Source organism: Mirounga angustirostris, unplaced genomic scaffold (genome assembly GCF_029215605.1).
Source record: "Mirounga angustirostris isolate CCGP_5_RB_7025 unplaced genomic scaffold, mMirAng1.0.hap1 SCAF_2, whole genome shotgun sequence".
NCBI lineage: Eukaryota > Metazoa > Chordata > Mammalia > Carnivora > Phocidae > Mirounga > Mirounga angustirostris.
In genome coordinates, this window is record NW_026991710.1 from 151,454,802 (window position 1) to 151,469,371 (window position 14,570).

The following is a 14,570-nucleotide window of genomic DNA, read 5'->3' on the forward strand; positions in this document are numbered from 1 at the left end:
AGCTTTTTATCTTGATGAAGTCCCAATAGTTCATTTTTGCCCTTGCTTCCCTTTGGCGATGTTTCTAGGAAGAGGTTGCTGCGGCTGAGGTCGAAGAGGTTGCTGCCTGTGTTCTCCTTTAGGATTTTGATGGACTCCTGTCACATTGAGGTCTTTCCACCATTTGGAGTCTATTTTTGTGTGTGGTGTAAGGAAATGGTCCAGTTTCATTCTTCGGCATGTGGCTGTCCAGTTTTCCCAACACCATTTGTTGAAGAGACTGTCTTTTTTCCAATGGACATTCTTTCCTGCTTTGTTGAAGATTAGTTGACCCTAGAGCTGAGGGTCGATTTCTGGGCTCTCTATTCTGTTCCATTGATCTATGTGTCCATTTTTGTGCCAGTACCATACTGTCTTGACGATGACAGCTTTGTAATAGAGCTTGAAGTCTGGAATTGTGATGCCAGAGCTTACGGTCCTCTTACATTGCCATCTTGGCCCCCAGTCAGCTCCCAACTATGATTTTAGAATTGCCTTTTTTTTCTGAAATGTTTTGTTTTATATATTTTGAATCTATGTTATTATGATCATACAGATTTTGTATTATATCTTCCTATCAGATAGTCCCTTTATTATCATGAAATAAAAACTATTTCTAGTAATGCTTCTTGATTTAAAGGATCCTTTAATATTTGTATAGCTATATCAGGTTTTTTTATTAGTGTTCACATGGTATATGTATTTTTAATCCTTTACTTTCAACCTTTCTGTGTTCTTCTATTTTAAATGTGACTCTTGTGAGGAAGATAAAGTTGGGTTTCTTTTCATCCAGTCTGACAATCCTCTGCTAAGTATCAGTAATTATGGATATAGTATGGTTTATATACAAATTTACTATAGGTTTTCTACTTGACCCATATATTTTTTTGTTCCTTTCTTTTTGTCCTTTCTTGTCTTCTTTTAGATTTGTCAAGTAATTTTTATTAATCCATGTTTTCCATCTATTAGCTCGTTAGTTATTTCATTTTACAATTTTTTTAGAGACAAAACAAGCATCCCTAACTTATTTCAGTCTAATAAAATGCTAAAATGCATTACCTTACCACTTCCTTGAAACTGGTGGAAGCTTAGAATCTTTGATTTCTATTTATCAACACCCACCTTCAAGTTATCATTGTTATGCATTTTAGTTCCATATATATTTTTAAATTCCAAAAGACATTACAGTTGTTGCTTTGTATATATAAATATATATTTATTTATATTTATCCACACATTTACTCTTTCTGTTTCTTTTCTTTACATCTTATATTTTATATTTCCATGCAAGATCATTTTTCTTCTGCCAAAGAACTCTTAAAAAAAAAAAGATTTTATTTATTTGACAGAGAGAGACACAGCAAGAGAGGGAACACAAGCAGGGGGAGTGGGAGAGGGAGAAAGAAGCAGGCTTCCTGCTGAGCAGGGAGCCCAATGTGGGGTTTGATACCAGGACCCTGGGATCATGACGTGAGCCAAAGGCAGACGCTTAACGACTGAGCCATCCAGGTGCCACCAAAGAACTCTTTCATTATTTTCACACATGCCTGTTGCCAACAAATTCCCTTGGTTTCCATTTGGTTCAAAAACTTTATTTCAGGGCGCCTGGGTGGCTCAGTTGGAAGCGACTGCCTTCGGCTCAGGTCATGATCCTGGAGTCCCTGGATCGAGTCCCACATCAGGCTCCCTGCTCGGCAGGGAGTCTGCTTCTCCCTCTGACCCTCCCCCCTCTCATGTGCTCTCTCTCATTCTCTCTCTCTCAAATAAATAAATAAAATCTTAAAAAAAAACCAAAACTTTATTTCACCATAATTCTAGAAGGATATTTTACTAGGCTAGGCTTCTAGGCTGTTTCTTTCATCACTCTAAAGATGCCAGTACATTACATTCTGTGTTTCACTATTTGTTTGAGAAGTCAGCTGTCATTTTTATTGTTGTTTCCTAGTAGATAATGTGCCTTTTTTTCCTTCTGACTGCTTTAAAGATTTTCACTGTCTTTGGTTTCCAGCAGTTTTACTATGATATGTCTGGTTGTGATTTTCTTTGTGTTTCTCTTGCTTGAGGTTCTCTGACCTTCTTGAATATGGAGATTGATATTCATAAGTTTTAACAAATGCTCATTCGATATTTTTTGAATATTGATTTTGTCTCATTCCTTTTTCTTTCTTCTCCTTCTGCAACTATAATTATAGATATAATAGGCACTATAAATGTGTCCCACATGTCTCCTGTGCTGTGCATGTTTCCTTTTTTCCTCTTGGCACTTGACTTGTCTTCTAGTTAACTAATTCTGGGTTTGGCTATGTCTAATCTGCATTGAAACCACCCATTTAATTATTAATTTCAGATATTGTATTTTTTTACTTCCACAAAATCCACTGGCTCTTTATAGTTTACATTTCTTAGTTCTGAATCTTTTCATTTATTCTGTCTACCTTGTCTCCATTTTATTTAACATATTAATTATGGTTAATCTAAAGCCCCCTGTCTGCTACCTCCAATATGTGAATCCTATGTGATTCTGTCTCTCTTCATGTCTTAACATCTACTTTGATATTAGTATAACTTCACCAGTCATCTTTTGGTTAGTGTTTTTACAGTTTCTTCTGTATTATTTTTCTTTCAACATTTCTGTGCTCTTATATGTAAGTAGCATATAGTTAGCTTTCTTTTCCATACTGGTAAAGTTAATGTCTAGATTATGGAGTTATATTTTCTTGCTTCTTTCAATGGTTAATTTTTAAATTTAATTAATTTTAATCAATTCAAATACTCAACATAGTGTATTTAGAAAAAGAAAAAGAAGAGAGGTTCCACTTACTGTTGTCTTCCACATTAGAGGGATCCCCCTGCTCTCTCTTGGGCAGATATATTAAAGGGCTGACCATCTCAATACAACCAAGGACTTAAGTAGGTTACAGCTGTTTCTGCAGTCAAACCTCATATAGAATCAGTATTTCTCTTCAGCAATCCTTATTTTCTGATTGAGAGCCTGGCAGGTCTCAAACTTCTCAGCTTTGAAAGTCTGCAGGAGATCTGGGGTTTCCAGCCTAGATCTCCAGCCTCAGCCCACACAGCTTCAACCTGGTACCTGTCCTAAGGAGGACATGGGTGGTAATCTTGAGGCAGATTCCTTCAAGTGGTGGATCTTTGGAGACTGAAGATATTCCTCTCTGGCTTTTAAGAAGTTATTGGTTTAGCTTTTTAGTCATGCACTCAGCTTGCAATTGTGCACTTGGGGCCTCTCAAGTTTCTCATCTCTCCTGCAGACCCACACGACTACTAAAACTTCACTGGTTTCCTCTGCTCCTGTGGATGGTCTCTTTTTGGTCCAAGTCTGATTCTTAGCTTATAATCAGTGTTGGCAAATGGCCCCAGAGAAGAGGAGGGACATCAGCTTGTTTCATAACAGTACTGGTTCTCTGGAATTTTCATTTATTTAGTCCTCATGGCTCTCACAGTTTTCCTATGCTGTGATTCTTAAAAAAAAAAAAAAAAATTCTAGGCTTTTGCTCTTCTGTTGATACTATGGGAGTACTGGTCTACTATAACTTATTGCATACTACCCAGAATTGGTTTTGTTTTTGTTTTAATGCCACTGGAAAGGAAAATCCCCACCCCACCCCAGGCCACAACACCTACCAGGATTGTTGTTTCAATGCTGCTGATGGGAATCTTCAGCATGATATGTTTTTCCTCTCAAATATTAGTCATAAGCATGTCATAGCTATTCTCTTTATCTTGAGGAAAAGGAAAAATGTGGCCCTAGATTCTTAACAGAGATTATCAAGGAAGGGGGGAAGTATTCAGGGGTAATGCAAATTTTAAGTGAGGTAGCAAAAGGTGGATTGGAGTAGGAATTTTAAGTTGCAGTTTGACATTGGACTCTGCCTCTTACCTGGTTATATTGGGCAAGTCATTCACTTCTCTCAATCTCAGTTTCCTGGAATTTGAAATAAGGTTTGTTTGACTCTAAAACCTATATTTTACTCACTACACCAATGCTGTCACAACTGCACATAGCGGATCCCTGATTTGGATCTTATCTGTCTGTTTGAAACAGGCCCAGTACAATGGAAGTCATAGAAGAGAAGTGTGGTTTTCTGGCTGCCATGAAAAATGGATAATTGTCCTCTGAAATGATTTCATCAGCGCTAGAGTGGAATGAAAATGAGAGGACTCAAGATCAGGGAAAGGCAAAAAGGCTAAGGACAGTCAAGATCTACCTACTCCATCCTTCCATCTAACATGGCTGAAAATCTGCAAGTTGAGGGTCCTGGAGCTGAACAGAGGATTCCCCAAGTTCCTGTGGTTCTGGGAAACAGAAACCACCCTAAGATGCCATGAAAAGCAGGTCAGGGAACTGAGAGGGTATGAGGACAAGGCATGACATAGCCTGAGGGCCTGTGTCAATTCATCACCACTCCTTTGACCTAGTTTAGGGACTGTCAGTCTGGTGGCTTCTACTGCAAGAGAAAGAAATCTAACACAAACACAAATTGGGGGGAGGATAGCAGAGCTATTTGGGACAGGAGAAAAATTAAGAAATAGAAAGTTTTCCCTATGGATTTTAGCCTGTTTCTTTTTCTACTTCTGTGTTTGAGCAATGCCCTGATTCTTTTTTGTTACCAGACAGCTAGGGTATTTGAACACAAGATGACAGAGACTCAACTCCCGTTTCATTAATTCCATCTGGAACAGAGGGGGTAAGGTAGTTCCTGGGCTTGTGCCTTCATACAGGAATTGATTACTTTCTGACTGATTCTGTTATGAGTGAGGAACTAAAGTCTTCCAAGAATTTAGAACTAGTCTCAATATTAAGCTTGTTCCCTTAATGCATTTTTTTTTCCCAAAGCACTCACATGGACTCCTGAGACTTCAATCACCTTCTGAGCTAGAATAAGGGAGACTGATGGTCCTGAAACCCAATAGGCCTATCATGACAAAACAAGAAAACTGATCAAGGCCAGAACAGGTTGAATCAAATTAGTCAGTTCCCTAATAGGGGTCAGAAATAAGATTGAGCAGTCAATCATTCTAAGTATATTTTGAGAAAGTTGTCTTTGTAAGCTAGCAAATTCTGAGAACTACGCATTTTGCAGGTGTTACATCATTTTATTATCCTAACAACAAAATGGGGAAGTACTATCTTGTCATCCACATTTAATTATGTGCCCCAGAGACTGGTTTTGATACTCAGCACCATGCTGGCCCTCCTAAACTCTCTCAGGCTTATAGTGACCGACATCTTAGAAACCGTACTTCCCAGACTCTTTCTGTAGCAGGTGAGTCCCTGTCCTTTGGTCTCTTTCACTTCAATGTCTCTTATATCTTTGACTCCTGGGCTTCTTCCTGTGTGAAAGTTGGATTAAGTGGCTCCAAAGGCCTCTCCCAGTTGTATCATTTGGTGACTCTAGTACCATCCACCCCTCTGTAATCTTGGTTTCCATTACATAGAGCCTCTGGTTTCTCCAAAAGCAAACACCTGCAGAGTGTTGTCCTTTACACAAAATTTTCACAGATCTCTCCTTGAATTCTCACAGACCCCTGTAGGCAGAAGCACTAACTCCTTTTTAGAGACAAGTAAACTCAAACCGAGAAATGTAAGTGAACTAGCCCTGGATTTAAAGGCCTTGCTCTCTACCCCACCCCACACAGCCTCTCTCACTGCCCTTCTCTTCTCTTCTATCCACTCTGGTCTTCTTGCTGATCTGCTGGGCCAAACCCAGGGCTCAGGCTTTGCTCTCTGCTTGTTTCCCAGGAAACCAGTCCATCAGGGAGTTCACCAAATTACATGGTTTCAATTACCACTTGTTGAGAGATAATCTTTACTACCAGCTTTAACCAAGATGTGCTCTCCTATCTACATGCAAGGCCACTTATGATTTTGTGGGCATTTTTCCTTTCCTGAGGCACTTTCTCCATATATCCACATATTTTATAAGTACATCGGTATAAAGATAAAAATGTTAGTATAGATTAAAACATTGTCCTTGGAATTTTTTCTTCTGATCATAAAAGAAGTTAAAACATTTTTGTGAGCCCTCTTAAAGTATTGTAGGCCCTAGGCACTGTGCCTATTCAATGTAATAGTGTGTCTTTGTCTTTGCATAATGAAAAATTGGCCTTACCTACATGATTCTTCTGAGACTGCAAAATAACGATCCACAAGAGTTAGACAGAACAAGCCTCAGAACTCATGCAGGCTGCGGAATAAATAGTTCTTGTTTCCACCAACTAGAGTAGAAAAATCTCCTAATTCTTAGGGCATGCAGTAGGAGGCTCCTAAGTGGGTTAAGTCTTAGTCCTAGATTAAATACTGCTTTGGTCCCACCTAAGAAAGTTTAAAAGCAAGTCCTGAAAGGATTAAATGGTTTAGAAGTAACTTAGATGTATCACAGAATAAAGTTCAGCAATACTTAAAGGAATACAAAAATATCCGGCATCCAAAAGGTAAAATCCACAATGTCTCCAGCATTTAGTCAAACAACTAGGCACAGCAAAGAAGTAATAAAATAAGACCCATAATAGGAATAATCACTAAACCAAAAGAGACTCAGAAATAACACAGATGACATTGTTAGTAGACAAGGACACTTAAACAGTTATTATAAAGGTATTCAATATGTTCAAAAAGCTAAGAGGAAGATCACACATGTTAGTGGAGACATGGAAGATGAAACCTCCAATCAAACATCAATAAATGAAAATCACAATATCTGAGATGAAAAATACACTGTATGGGATTAACAGCAGATTAAAGATTGTAAAAGAAAACAGTAGTGAACTTGAAGACAATTAGAAAGCAATAGAACAATTGAAGCCATCCAATAATACTCAGAGACAAGAAAGGCTGAAAAAAATTATCACAGTATCAGTGGGACATTTAATTGTCATCCCCAAGAAAGGGAGGGGGCAGACAAAATATTTTAAGATTTAATGGTAGAAGGTTTGCAAACTTCATAAAAACTATAAACCCACAGGTTCAAGCACAAGAAACATGAAGAAGATTATGCCAAGGCACATCATAATTATATTAGTTTCCCAAGGCTGCCATAACAAACTATCATAGATGGGATGGCTTAAAACAATAGAAATTTATTCTCTCACAATTCTGGAGGCTGGAAGTCTGAAATCAAAATGTCAGCAGGGCCATGCTCTCTCTGATGGCTGTAGGGGTAGAACCTTCCTTGCGTTTTCCTAGATTCTGGTTGTTGCCAGAAATTTTTGGCATTCCAAACTCTGTCTTCGTCATCACATGCAGTTTGTTCCATGTGTCTCTGTCTTTACATGACACTCTCCTATCTGTATCTGTGTTCAAATTTGTCTCATGAGGATAGCAGTCATTGGACTAGGGTTCATCCTAACCCAATATGGTCTCATCTAAACTTGATTACATCTGCAAAGACTATTTCCAAATAAGGTCACATTCACAGATACCAAAGCATGGGACTTGAACATATGATGTGAGGCAACACAACTGTACACACTACAATAATCAACTTACCTAAAACTAGTAATTAAGAGAAAAATCTTAAAAGCAGTCAGATGGGTGAAAAAATTATGTTCATACACGTACAAAGGATGATAGCAGGTTTTCACTGAAAGCAACATAAGCCCAAAAAAGGACAAGAAAAAACATCTTTAAATTCCTGGAAAAAAAGACATCAACCTAGAAAAATATGACTCATGAACAAAGGTGGAATAAAGACTTTTTCAGACACAAAAAGCTGAAAAAAATCATCACTAGCAGAACTGTACTCTAAGAAATGTTGAAGGAAGTCCTCTACTCAGAGGGAAGATGACACTCAATGGAAATATGAATCAACCAAGGAATAAAGAACACTAGAAATGGTAACAATGTGGGTAAATAATTTTTCTTCTTATTAAATCCCTTCATAAAATGACTGTTTAAAGGAAAAATGGGGGTGCCTGGGTGGCTCAGTTGGTTAAGCAGCTGACTCTTGATTTTGGCTCAGGTCCTGATCTCAAGGTCTTGGGATCAAACGCTGCATCCAGCTCCATGCTCAGCAAGGAATCTGCTTGAGATTCTCTCTCTCCCTCTCCCTCTGCCCCTCCTCCCCACTCTCTCTCTCTCTCAAATAATAAATAAATAAATCTTTTTAAAAATAAAGCAAAAATAACAATGTGTTGTGGAGTTTATGATGTGTGTAGGATAAAATGCATGATAACAATCGTATAGTGACCAGAAGCAGAGAAATGGAAGTACACTGTAAATACTTGTAGTATGCATTAAGTGATATAATATCAATTGAAGTAATAGTGATAGGTTAAAGATGTATAAACCTTAAAGCAACCACTAAAATAATACAACAAAAAATATAGCTAATAAACCAACAAAGGAGATAAAATGAAATAAAAACACTCAATGTCCTAAAAGAAGAGAGTAAAATGAAAAGAGGAACAAAGAACAAATGGGACAAGTAGAAGACAAATAGATACATAAAAGATTTAAACCTAACTATATAGGGGCACCTAAGTGGCTCAATCAGTTAAGCCTCTGACTCTTGACCTCAGCTCAGGTCTTGATCTCAGGGTTGTGAATTCAAGCCCTGCACTGGGCTCCATGCTGGGCATAGAGCCTGCTTAAGGTTCTCTCTCTCCCTCTCCCTCTGCCCCTCCCCGCTCCACTTGCATGCTCTATAAATAAGTAAATGAATAAATAAACAAATAAATAAATAAACCTAACTATATAAATCATCACATCAAATTTAAATTTATACCCCAAGTAAAGTCACAGATAGATTGACTTAAAAAGCACAACTCACCTGTCACAAACTCACTTTAAATATAAAGATACAAATTGGTTGAAAGTAAAGGATGGAAAATTATATATCCTGTGAACATTATTCTAAAAAAACCTGGAGTGAATATATTAATATAAGACATAAGGGATTTCATGGTGAGTGCTGTGAATTGTGCAAGATTGTTGAATCACAGACCTGTACCTCTGAAACAAATAATACAATATATGTTAAAAAAAAAAAAGATAGCAGGAGCGGAAGAATGAAGGGGGGAAAATTGGAGGGGGAGACGAACCATGAGAGATGGTGGACTCTGAAAAACAAACTGAGGGTTCTAGAGGGGAAGGGGGGTGGGAGGATGGGTTAGCTTGGTGATGGGTATTAAAGAGGGCATGCTCTGCATGGAGCACTGGGTGTTATACACAAAAAATGAATCATGGAACACTACATCAAAAACTAATGATGTAATGTATGGTGATTAACATAACATTAAAAAATTAAAAAAAAAAAGACATAGTGGATTTCAGAAAAAAGAATATTACCAGGGATAAACCTATACTTTTTATAATGATAAAAGGGTCAACTCATCAAGAGGATATAAAAATTTTAAGTGTCTTATACACCTAGTCACAGAATTTTCAAATACATGAAGCAAAACTGCAAGAAGAAATAGACAAACCCAAACTACTGTTGGATATTTCATCACTGCTCTCTCAATAATTGATAAAATAAGTAGACAGAATATCATTAAAGTATAGAAGACTTAACATAATCAACCAATTTGACCTAATTGACAATTATGGAACACTCTATCCAACAACAGCAAAATATACATTCTTCTCAAGTGCACTTGAAACATTAAAAATAGAACATATTTTGGGTCATAAAAGAAGTTTCAAGTTCAAAATCATTCAAAATATATAAAGTATGTTTATTGACAACAATGGAATTAAATTAGAAATTGATAACAGGTCTTTGGAAAATTTCCAAATATTTGGAAATTAAATAATACACTTCTAAATAACTCATAAGTCAAAGAATAAATAAAAGAAAAATGAAAAGTATTTTGAACTAAGTGAAAATGAAAACAGAGCACAGCAAAATTCGTGGTAGCAGAAGGAAATTTATAGCTCTTAATATCTGTATTAGGAAAGAAAAAATAGTCTCAAACCAATGATCTTAGCTCCAAACTAGAAACCAGTAAAATGGGAGAGAAAAGTAAAGCTAAAGTAAACAGAATAAAGAAAATCAAGTTCAGAGCAGAAATCAATTGGATACGAAATACTGTAAAGGAAACTCAATGAAACCAAAAGTTGGTTCACTCAGAAGATCATATGCAACTAATGAATCGCTAAACGCTACATCAAAAACTACAGATGTACTATATGTTGGCTAACTGAACATAATAAAAAAAAAGAAGATCAATAAAATTGATAATCCTGTGGAAAGACTGATTAGAAAAAAAGGGGGAGAGAAAAAACAAATTACCAATATTAGGAATGACAGAAGTAACATCGCTAAAGATTCTATGATTATTAAGAAGGTAAGGAAATATAATGTCTATAAATTTGACAACTTATATGAAATGGTCAAATTCCATGAAAAACAAATTCAGGAAGAAATAGAAAACTTGAATAGCCCTATATCTATTAAACAAATTGAATTTGAAATTAAAAACTCTCTCACATAGAACACTAAAGATCTAGATGGTTTCACTGGCAAATTCTATGAAACATCTAAGTAAAAATAATACCAATTCTAACTTTTTCAGAAAATTGAAAAAGAGGGAATACGTCCCACTAATTCTATGAGGCCAGCCATTACCTTGATACCAAAAACCAGACAAAGACACTACAAGAAAACTACAGATGAATATCCCTCATAAACATAGATGCAAAAACTTTTAAGAAAATTTTAGCAAATTAAATCTAATATTATATAAAAGGGATACTATATCAAGACCAAGTAGACTTGGTCTAATATAATAATACAAAGTTGATTTAACAAGGCAAAAGCAATCAGTGAAATTCACCATATTCACAGAACATCCATATCATTTCCTAGTTGTAAAAATGCATTTGACAAAATCCAATACCCATTCCTGATTTAAAAAAAAAAAAAAAACTTTCCACAAACTAGGAATAGAAGGAAAGTTGACAAAGAGCTCCTATTAAATATCTACAACTAACATCATATTTAATAGTGAAAAACTAAATACTTTCCCCCTCAGATCAGTAACAAGACAAGGACATCTGCTCTTACCATTTCTGTTCAACACTGTACTGGAGATCAAGTTTAATGAGGCAAGGGCAGGGGGCAATGGGAAGGCATATAGATTGGAAGTGAAGAAGTAAAACTGTCTATTTGCAGATGACATGATCATCCATGTAGGAAATTCTATGGAAACTACAAAAAGTAAACTAGAATCAATGAGTTTAGTGAGAAGGCAGTATAAAGATGTATAATAATCAACTGTATTTGTATAAATTGGCAATGAACAATTGGAAAGTGAAAATTTTAAAAATACTATAACAACTCCATAAAAATATGAAATACTTAGGGATAAATCTAAAAAATATGTGCAAAACTTATACACTGAAAATTACCAAACATTATTAAGACAAATTAATTAATTAAATTGAGAGCTATATTGTGTTCATGGATTGAAAGATGCAATATTTTTAAGCTGTAAAATTTCACAATCTTAATTGAAATCCCAACAGAACTCTTTTTTAAAAAATTGATAAGCTGATTATAAAATTCATATGGAAATGCAAAGGACCTAGGATAACCAAAAACAACTTTAAAAGAGAACATAGCATGGAGGACATTAGGAGAAGGAAGGGAAAAATGAAGGGGGGAAATCGGAGGGGGAGATGAACCATGAGAGACTATGGACCCTGAGAAACAAACTGAGGGTTTTAGAGGGGAGGGGGTGGGGGGATGGGTTAGTCCAGTGATGGGTATTAAGGAGGGCACATACTGCATGGAGCAGCGGGTGTTATACGAAAACAATGAATCGTGGAACCCTACATCAAAAATTAATGATGTAATGTATGATGACTAACATAACATAATAAAATAAACTTAAAAAAAAAGAACAAAGTTGGAGAGCTTACATTACCTGAATTTGCTAAACATTATAAAGTGATGTAATATTATAACATGAAGATATAAACTACTAAAGCCTAAGTTTCCAGAGAGAGACTTAAAAACAGTTGCATTCACACCCAGTTTGTATGCAGATCCTTCCCATGTTCCCTCCCAGAAGCCCATATCAGTTCTGCCAGGGCTCCTGGCAGCTTACTGTTGTGGGCCACATGGCCCCTCCAAAGGCTGCTTTGAAAATTCAATTACTGTGCAGTGGCTTCATGTGAACTCATCAGGGTCAGCGAAAATATGTTCTGATGGTTCACAACACTTTATCTTGAAATAAAGAACAAAATCAAACTTTAAAGAAATTCAGGGAATATTTGTGCTGAGTGATGGAAAAGGACTATTGAAGTACCTGATTTGAAACCAGAGAAGGGCTTTAACTCCTGAACTTTCACTGATTTTCACTGTTCATACTCGCTGATTTTAAGACTTATCTGGAAATCCATAGCAATCAAGACTGTGCAGTACTGGCATAAAATAGACAAATAGATCAATAAAACAGAATAGACAGCCTAGGAATAGACCCATACTTCTATGGACAATTGATTTTCAACAAATGTGCAAAATCAATTCATTTGAGAAAGAATCGTCTTTTCAACAAATGGTGCTGGAAAAATTGGATACCCATATGCAGTGAAGAAAAAAGAACTTCAATTCATACTTTATACATCGTACAAAAATCAATGCAAAATGGACCACAGGCTAAAATGTAAAACCTTAAACTATAACCTTAGGCAGTATATTCTAGATATGTTATCAAAAGCACAATCCATAGAGGAAAAACTTGATGAACTGGACTTCATCAAAATTAAGAATTTCTGTCTTTGAAAGACGCTGTTAAGAGAATGAAAAGACAAACTATAAACTTTACAAAACAGATATCTACAATACATAAAGGATCCTCAAAACTCAATATTAAGATAACAACCTAACAAAAAAAGGGGGGGGAAATATTTGAACAGACATATCACCAAAGAAGACATGGCAAATAAACACATGAAAAGGTGCTCAACGTCATCTGTCATTAAGGAAATGCAAATTAAAACCACAGTGAGATACATTTACACACCAACTGGAATGTCTACAAAAAGACTGACCATTGCCACATGTTGATGAGGATGTGAAGGAACTGAAAAACTCATATGCTGCTGGGTACAACTGCTTTGGAAAAGGGTCTGTTAGCTTCTTAAAACTTTAAACATGTATCCATTATATGGTCTAGCCATTTTATACCTAGATGTTTACCCAAGAGAAATAAAAGCATATATCCATACAAAGATAAGCACATGAATTTCATAGGAGCTTTATGTGTTATGGTCACAAATGGAAAACAACCCAAATGTCCCTCAACAGATGAATGCATAAACAAATTGTGATATAACCACACAATGAAATACTACTGAGAAATGAAAAGGAATGAACCAAGGAGACATGCAAACAGATGGATGAATCTTAATATACTTACTGAGTATAAGAAGCCAAACAAAGAAAGAGTAAATACTGTATAAGTCCAGTTATATGCAGTTTCTAGAAATGCAAACTAATCTGTAATGACAGCTAACTGCCTTGGGACTGGATGCAGGGGAGGATATAAGGTGGAGGAAGGATGTCCAGAAATGAGGGGTTCAAAGAGGCATGGGATGATGGATATATTTATTATATTAATTGTAGTGATGGTTTCATTGCTATATACACATGTCAAAAAGTTATCAAATTGTATATTTTAAGTAAAAAACTTGTGTGTGCTTTGGTGTGTGTTTTGTGTGTGTGTGTGTGAATAACATCTCAATATATCCTTTTCCCCAAAAAATATCCTTAAAAAAAAGAGAAATCTGGGGCACCTGGCTGGCTCAGTTGGAAGAGCATTCAACTCTTGATCTTAGAGTCAGGATTTTGAGCCCCAAGTTTGGTGTAGATTGCTTAAAAATAAAATCTTAAAAAAAAAGAAATCTGACAGAGAGATCCAGTTTTAAGAAAAGCATCAACAATAAAAATCAAAGGCCCCAGAGGGCCCTCAAGATGTGACCCTGGAAAATAGACAAAACAACAACAACAACAACAACAAAGCAAAAAAGGTAGCGGCCTCATGCAACCAAGGTGCAGAGTGCAGTAGTTCTATTATGGATGCTCAAAAACACAGGAACCCACTTTGTTGCTATCACCACCTTCATCTCCAGGACTCCTCATACTAGTCAGTTATAAAAAATTAATCATGAACACACGTATCACCATCACTACTGCTCTTAAATATCCTTTTGCCACCCTTTTCTTCAGTTCCCACCAAATGCTCTGCTCCTTCCCACCTTAGGGCTTTTTCCTTGTCTCTGCCTGGACTGTACCCCCCTCTTGACCACATCTCCACCTCTATTTGTGTGTTAATTCTCATGAATCTTTCAAAAGTCAGCCCATATGGAACTTCCTCAGCTTGAATCAGAACTCCTCACTTTTCCGTTATTATAACACACTATACTTTTCACTCTGAGCACTGTCCATAGTTTGTAATTATATATTTATGATGCTGTTGGTTTAATGTCTATTTTCCACAACTAGACTGATTTTTAGGAGGCCAGCAACCATATTTGGCCCACACAGGGCCCTATCATCTATTATAGACTCTGGCACATACAAGGA

At 36.3% G+C, this 14,570-nt stretch overlaps 1 protein-coding gene across 4 annotated transcripts in view; it reads right to left on the reverse strand.

Moving 5' to 3' along the window:
• MSRA (methionine sulfoxide reductase A) overlaps nucleotides 1-14,570 on the reverse strand; it is a 525,135-nt gene that overhangs the window by 75,119 nt on the left and 435,446 nt on the right. The gene's annotated exons all lie outside the window — the stretch shown is intronic.